The sequence below is a fragment of the Rhinopithecus roxellana genome, chromosome 19 (assembly GCF_007565055.1).
Source record: "Rhinopithecus roxellana isolate Shanxi Qingling chromosome 19, ASM756505v1, whole genome shotgun sequence".
In the NCBI taxonomy this organism is placed as follows: Eukaryota; Metazoa; Chordata; class Mammalia; order Primates; family Cercopithecidae; genus Rhinopithecus; species Rhinopithecus roxellana.
Window position 1 is genome coordinate 19,368,712 of NC_044567.1, and position 7,054 is coordinate 19,375,765.

General features: G+C 42.4%; 1 pseudogene; it reads right to left on the reverse strand.

Moving 5' to 3' along the window:
- Nucleotides 1-3,790: 3,790 nt before the first annotated feature.
- On the reverse strand, nt 3,791-4,141 carry LOC104674122 (annotated as a pseudogene).
- Between the last annotated feature and the right edge of the window lie 2,913 nt (nt 4,142-7,054).

The window sequence follows — 7,054 nt, forward strand, 5'->3', positions numbered from 1 at the left end:
GAGACTCTCTCAAAAAACAAACTAACAACAAACAGTTCATATCTACTCCAGAGAACCCCCCTGAGAAGCTGGTTGTGTTTCAGATTTACCTCCTAGATATTTTATTTTCCTCCTTAAAGATCAAAGAAGGCAGAGGAAGCCATGAATGAGAGAGTCAAGGTAAGGCTAGAAATAAAAGATGTCTTATTCTTATCACAACTGCACTGGATTATTCTCTTATTTTCTAACTTAGTCTGTAAGTTTCTTGATAGCAGGTACTGCTATATAAATTTAAAACTAATATTCTATTCAGCACCTAGCACATCAGGCTTTACATAGTAAATGCTCAATAAATTATTGTTTATTGACGTTGATTAGCAATTCCTATAATTCTAGAAGATTGTCATGAAGTGGTCTATATTGTCTCATACGAATAATAACAGATTGCATTCTTACTTGAATATTTGATATCAAATAAATATTTTTATAAAGTATTTATAAAATTATAAAATAAAGATATGCTATATAACTTATATTTTTCTTTCTTTTTTTTTTGAATTAAGATCTTACTCTGTCCCCCAAGGCTGGAGTGTAGTGGCACAATCACGATTCACTGCAGCCTCGACCTCCTGGGCCCAAGCAGTCCTCACACCTCAGCTTCCCAAGAATCTGGGAGTATCTGAGACTACAGGCATGTGCCACCATCCCTGACTAATTTTTGTGTAGAGATGGGATTTCGCCATATTACCCAGGCTGGTCTTGAAATCCCGACTCAAGCGATCTGCCCATCTTGGCCTCCCAAAGTGCTGAGATTGTAGGCGTGAGCCACCATGCCCAGCTAAAATTTATTTTTAAATTCAATAGACATGAGGGCCAGGCTCAGTGGCTCACGCCTATAATCCCAACAGTTTGGGAAGTAGAGGAGGGCAGATTGCTTGAGGTCAGTAGTTTGAGACTAGCCTGGCCAACATAGTGAGACCCCATCTCTACTAAAAATACAAAAATTAACTGGATATAGTGTTGCGCACCTATATCCCAGCTACTAGGGAGGCTGAGCCACAAGAATCACTTGAACCTGGGAGGTAGAAGTTGCAGTAAGTCAAGATCGTGCCCCTGCACTCTAACCTAGGCAACAGAGTGAAACTATGTTTTGAAACAAACAAACAAAAAATAACTTTGTTAATGACTAGACCTGTGATAGATTGGGAGGATTCAAAGGTGGACAAGGCAAATCCTTTGAAGAATTTGCAGTTTCATAGTTAAGTAGACAATAAGCAGCAACCATGCCATGATAATGGAGTGCTTTAATACAGGTAAGCACTGGGTGCCATGGAGCAGAACATAAGGAGCACCTAAGTCGGTTCGTAATTGGAAGAAAGGGAAGTTGGAAAGGTTCCTGAGCTGCTTCTTAAGAATAAGTATGGGCTGGGCACAGTGGCTCGCACCTGTAATCCCAGCACTTTGGGAGGCCGAGGCGGGTGGATCACCTGAGGTCAGGAGTTTGAGAACAGCCCTGCCAACATGGCAAAACCCCATCTCTACCAAAAATACAAAAATTAGCCAGGTGTAGTGACAGGTACCTGTAATCCCAGCTACTTGGGAGGCTGAAGCAAGAAGAATCACTTGAACCTGGGAGGGAGAGGTTGCAGTGAGCTGAGATCATGCTGCTGCACTCCAGCCTGAATGACAGAGTGAGACTGTCTCAAGACTGTCTCAAAAACAAAAAGTATGATCAGTTCTTATAAGTACAGAAATAAACTCTCGCATTTATGGTCAATTGCTTTTCAACAAATGTGCCAAGATAATTCAATGGGGAAAAGAAAAATCTTTCCAACAAATGGTGCTAGGACAACTAAAACAATAAAAATCTTAGACGAAAATATAGAAACACGTCTTTAGGAGCTTGAGTTAGTTAAAATCTTCTTAGATACGAACCTAAAAGCACAAAGCAGCAAAATAAATAAAGTGAATTTCATCAAAATTAAAAACTTTTGTTCTTCGATGAAAGGCCTCCGGAAAGTAAAGACACCTCTCAAAATAGGAGAAAATATCTGCAAATCACATTTTTTTTTTTTTGAGACAGAGTCTTACCTTGTTGCCCAGCCTGGAGTGCAGTGGTGCAATCTCAGCTCACTGCAATCTCCACCTCCCAGTTCAAGTGATTCTCCTCAGCCACCTGAGTAGCTGGAATTACAATCATGCCCTACCACACTCGGCTAATTTTTGTATCTTTAGTAGAGATAGGGTTTCCTCATGTTGGCCAGGCTGGTCTCAAATTCCTGGCCTCAGGTGATCCACCCACCTCAGCCTTCCAAAGTGCTGGGATTACAGGCATGAGCCACTGCACCCGGCCATGCAAATCATATATCTTAAAAGGCATTTATATTTAAAATATCTAAAGAGTCTTAAAACTCAATAATAAGACAACGTAATTAAAACATAGTAAAGGGAAGGATGAAATAAAATCATCTTTGTCACAGATGACATGATTATGTAGAAAACTGGAAATAAATGACAAAAAAAAAAACACTTGGAACTAATAAGCAATTATAGCAAGTGATGATAGTTGCAGGATGCAAGGTTAGTATACAAAAGTCAGCCAGTTGCGGTGGCATGAGCCTGTAGTCACAGCTACATGGGAGGCAGAGGCAGGAGAATCACTTGAGCCCAGGAGTTCAAGGCTGCAGTAGGCTCCATGCAGTGGCTCATGCCTGTAATCTCAGCACTTTGGGAGGCTGAGGAGCACAGATCACTTGAGTCCAGGAGTTTGAGACCAACCTGGGCAACACAGTGAAATCCCATCTCTACAAAATATATGAAAATTAGCTGGATGTGGTAGTGTGTGCCTATAGTCCCAGCTTCTTGGGAGACTAAAGCAGGAGGATCACCTGAGCCTGCGAGGCGAAGATTGCAGTGAACTGAGATTACACCACTGCATTCCAGCCTGGGTAACAGAGTGAGACCCCCATCTCAAAGAAAAAGGGTGCAGTGCATCATGATCACACCTATGAATAGTCCCTGCGTTCCAGCCTGGGCAACATAGTGATACTGTCTCAAAAAAAAAAAAAAAAAAAAAGCCAATGGCTTTCCTATATATCCGCAATGAACAAGTGGAATTTGAAATTAAAAGCAAGCACAGGCCAGGCGCCATGGCTGACACCTGTAATCCCAGCACTTTGGGAGGCTGAGGTGGGCGGATCACAAGGTCAGGAGATCGAGACCATCCTGGCCAACATGGTGAAACCCTGTCTCTACTAGAATACAAAAATTTAGCTAGGCATGGTGGCATGCACCTGTAGTCCCAGCTACTTGGGAGGCTGAGGCAGGAGAACTGCTTGAACTCAGGAGGTGGAGGTTGCAGTGAACCGAGATCACACCACTGCACTCTAGCCTGGCAACAGAGTAAGACTCCGTCTCAGAAAAAAAAAAAAAAGAAGAAGAAGGAAAGAAAGCACAATTTCATTTACATTAGGCACCCTCCAAAATGATTTTTTTTTTTTTTTCTCATATGGAGTTTCAGTCTTGTTGCCCAAGCTGGAGTGCACTGGCACGATCTCAGCTCACTGCAACCTCTGTCTCCTGAGCTCAAGTGATTCTCCTGCCTCAGCCTGCCAAGTAGTTGGGATTACAGGCATGCACCACCACACCCGGCTAATTTTGTATTTTTACTAGAGACGGGGTTTCACCATGTTGGTCAGATCCACCCGCCCCGGCCTCCCAAAGTGCTGGGATTACAGGTGTGAGCCACCAAGCCCGGCCTGAAATGTTTTTTTACAAGAGCACAAATCCACTTTTATTTATTGACTTTTCATTAGTTTAAATCCTTGAGGGGTACAGCATGAGGGTACAGCATCGCTTGGATTCTGTGTCCAATAGCCTTAGCAGGAAGATTGCTTCGGAATTTGGCATGAACCATGCCACTGTTTCTGTGGGCCCGAGTTACCTTTCCCCAGATGACTCTCGTTTGGTTTGGTTTGCTGCCACGAGTCACTTTGTTGTTCTTTGCTTTGTATACATAAGCACATCTCTTGCCCAAATAGAATTCTGTTTCATCTCGGGCATAAACACCTTCAATTTTAAGAAAAGCTGTATACTCTCTTTGGTTCCGGAGACTCTGCTTATAGCCAGCAAAAATGGCCTTGGACCACAGCCTTCCAAACATATTTTCTTTTAGAAGTTTTGTTCCCAGCAGGATCCAAGATGGCAGGAAAAAACAAAATGAAATATTTTGATATAATTTTTTTTTTCTTTTGAGGCAGAGTCTTGCTCTGCTGCCCAGGCTGGAGTTCAGTGGTGCAATCTTGGCTCACTACAATCTCCGCCTCCTGGGATCTAGTGATTCTTCTGCCTCAGTCACCTGAATAGCTGGGATGACAAGCACCTGCCACCACACCTGGCTAATTTTTTTTTTTTTTTTTTTTTTTTTTTTTTTGTATTTTTAGTAGAGACAGGGTTTCACCATGTTGGTCAGGCTGGTCTCCAACACCTAACCTCAAGCAATCCACCCGTCTTGGCCTACCAAAGTGCTGGGATTACAGGCATGAACCATCGCACCTGGCCTATATTTTGATGTAAATATAACAAAATACGTTTAAGATCTAGGAGGAAAACTAAAAACTCTGATTTTAAAAAATCAAAGAAGAACCAAATAAATAGGGAGATATTCAATGATTGTAGGTAGGAAAACTCAATAAGACATCAGTTCTTCACAGCTTGATCTATAGATTTCAATACAATCCCAATCAAAATTCCAGCAAATGATTGTGTGGATATCAACAAACTAATTCTATAGTCAACACAATACTGAAGGAGAAGGCAAAGTTAGAAGACTGACAAAGTTAGAGGACTATTACCTGACTTCAAGACTTACTATAAAGCTACGGTAATTGAGACAGTGTAGTATTGCTGAGAGAACAGACAAATAGATAAATGGAAAAGAATAGAGACCAGAAAGAGCCATGGCAGAAAAGTAGAGGGGGAGGGTGGTAGGATGGGGAAGGGAAGAGAGTGGAGAGGAGAGAAGGGTGGGTAGGGGGCATGGAGGACAGATAGAAGATTGAAAATGGATGGAGAAACGATGTCTGGAATACAAACCAGGGTGTGTTCTAGAGCACCTATGGATAGGCTTGGAGAGCAGGCAGGACTCTTTTTCCTTTGAGACTGGGGAGAAAGATGGAGACTGCTGGTAAGACAGAGGTAATTTGTTCAGAGGCAGGGCAAGAAGTTGAGGGAATCGTTGACTGATGTAACATGTTATTCATCCAGCAAATGTTTATTGGGCAACATTTATGTGTCAAGCCCAAAGCCTAGTGCTAGAGATTTAAAGATGAATAAGACAAGGCGCTTGCTCTCTCAGAACTTAGAGTCTGGCCAGGCATAGTGGTTCGCGCTTGTAATCCCAGCACTTTGGGAGGCCGAGGCAGGCAGATCAGTTGAGGTCAGGAGTTAGAGACCAGCCTGGCCAACATGGTGAAACCCTGTCTCTACTAAAAGTACAAAAAATTAGCCCGGCATGTTGGCGTGTGCATGTAATTCCAGCTACACAGGAGGCTGAGGCAGGAGAATCGCTCAAACCCGGGAGGCGGAGGTTGCAGTGAGTAGAGATTGTGCCACTGCATTCCAGCCTGGGCAACAGAGCAAAACTCTGCCAAAAATAAAAAAACTTAGAGTCTAATGGTCTTCTTTCTTTCTTTCTTTCTTTCTTTCTTCTTTCTTTCTTTCTTCTTTCTTTCTTTCTTTCCTTCTTTTTCTTTTTTTTTTTTTTTTTTAGAGAAGGTCTCACTCTGTCACTCAGGCTGAAGTGCAGTGGCATGATCTGGGCTCACCGTAGTGATTCTAGTCTCAGGATACAAGACATCCTGGGGCTCAAGCGATTCTCCGACTTTGGCCTCCAGAATAGCTGGGACTACAAGCGCCACCGCACCTGGCTATTTTTTATAGAGACAGGGTCTCACTAAGTTGGCCAGGCTGCTCTCAAGCAATCTTCCTGGGCTCAAGCGATCTTCCGGCTGTGGCCTCCCAAAGTGCTGAGACTACAGGCATAAGCCACTGCACCCAGCCCTCTACTTTCTTTATGAAGAAGAAGATAAAGCTTTGCTGGAAGGAAGTATGTGGGAGAGGTAGGGGACTTGAGTAGAGTGGTGAATATTTAGAATACTTTTTCAGGAAATGGGAAATCAAAAATGAATAGGAAAATGTTGTAAGAATTGCTGCTTGCCATGAAGTATTGAGATGAGAACAGATATGTTTATGGTAGTATGAATCCAAAAAGTTATGTTATTTTTTTCCTACTAAATTTCAGTAGCTCAGATGAAGTAGCAGAGGAGATTGAGAGATAGATTCATCTGGAATTGGAGGCTTATGAGGTATTTGCAATAGAAGGACAAGGAAGAGAGAGTTGACAGCGCTGGCAAGAGAAGAATTGAACTGATAAACTACTGGATGGGGAATCAGTCTCTTTCAGTTGGCAAGAAGCAGAGACGCCCTTAGTTCAGGTTATCACAAAGGCTGAGGTAGAAGATAATGACACTGAAATGTAAGGGAGGAAGCCCAGGAAACTTGCTCCACAGGCAGGCATTGGGGAGAAATGAAAAAATGCCTAGAATAGGATGCAATAGAAGTTCTGTTCTATTGAATATAAGTTCACCCTAATGTCAGCTCTAATCACCTGGTTTGCTTCTACCCTCTCAGAAGTAAATGCTCATTTGCTCCTTTTTCCAGGAATTCTCCTATATTCACAACTCAGCTTCTTACCGTTTAGTTTCTCTCTCTCCTCTTTTGCACATACTTACTACTTTTCCCTGTTTGTATTAATTTTTCTGTGTCATGCATCCAAATTCCCCCAAAAGAGGACTTGATTGAATCAGTTAGATTCATCCAATATGGACCACATTAAAGACTTCTGGTCTCCCCTTGTGTTTAGCCTATAAATGTTTATCTTCTGCTATTTTATAGATTTCTGATCTAGTCAGCCACAACCAGGGTAACACAATGATGGTGCCAGAGAAAGGTCCCAACCCAGACCCCAAAAGAGGGGTTCTTGGATCTCATGCAGAAAGGAATTCAAGGTGAGTCA